Source organism: Akebia trifoliata, chromosome 11, assembly GCF_017979445.1.
Source record: "Akebia trifoliata isolate Shusen 1 chromosome 11, ASM1797944v1, whole genome shotgun sequence".
Lineage (NCBI taxonomy): Eukaryota > Viridiplantae > Streptophyta > Magnoliopsida > Ranunculales > Lardizabalaceae > Akebia > Akebia trifoliata.
This window is the reverse complement of record NC_141385.1, coordinates 42,512,167-42,513,363: the sequence shown is the minus strand read 5'-3', so window position 1 is coordinate 42,513,363 and position 1,197 is coordinate 42,512,167.

Below are 1,197 nucleotides of genomic sequence, written 5' to 3'. Positions count from 1 at the left end.
AAACTTAAGACTATTTGGATGAGGTGAGTCTAGGCAATAATGTTTTACACATTCATTAAACTAGAGAGAGAAAATAAGAGTGGAGGTGACTGTGACTATGCACATAGTCCCTCCTATCATAAGTCAAAAATGGCTCATACTGTCTGATTATCTATCTGAAAAAAGCCTAGAGTGCTGAAATGACAAGGAGAAGGCTCAGAGGACTTTGACCAGTGATTGGTTTATGCATGTGGAGGGCAAATCAGAGAACATCGGCACAACTCAGACACAACACAACACAATATTCCGGAACCTTTAACAGATGGGGGACCAAACAATAGAATTTGCATAGGTCATTTTACAATATCATCTATAATCATGTTTGGCACATTTGATGGTTTCATAAGCCAATAAGAGTTTATTGACCATTTGGCATACCAAAGTGAATTATTTCTTTGATCCAGCTTGCATAGAATCTCTTAGACTTGTCTGGAACAAGTTCAAATATGGTCAAGAGCTGAGGAAGTTTTATATACCCAGCGGTTGCAATGGCAGGTACAATGCCATGCGCAGTTTCTACAAGTTTTGAGCACGGGCATAGGCGCTACTGATGAAATGATTTGACATAAATAAAAATGAAGGCATTCTTATATTTGGCAATTGGATGCCTGGGAAGCTTTTTCTAGAAATTCATATATCAAACCTCTATAACTGGTCAAGCCCTCTTAAATAGTCTTTTGGGTTGATTTGACAACATAGTTTTAATATTGACACTGGAATTATGCATTTTTATATACCATGATTAGAAGTCTGTGAGGCTGATCCACAATATTGAGCAACAAAACGAGATTTTTGGGGCAGCTACCTACATGAAGAGTCAAAGGAAGTCTTTTGGCTCATGTGGCATAGCTTTCTGATAAGTTTTAATACCCAGTGGTTGTGCTAGGGCGGCATTTATGTAAATAGATGTTTTATTATGTCATGAGCCCAGGCAAGTGGGGCTTTTCTTCTGATTTTTCAGTTCACTGAAGTGCTTTGAGTCCTGTAAATAATGCTACATCAACATATGGATAAGTACTAATGAATTTGCATCTTGGTGGGACACTATTGCCTTTCTTTTTCCTTACCCCCCCCCCCACCCACCACACACACTCAACTTGGGTTAGCTTGCCATGGGGCCAGACCTCTTGATTTGTGCATGGAAGGCATATGGGATCC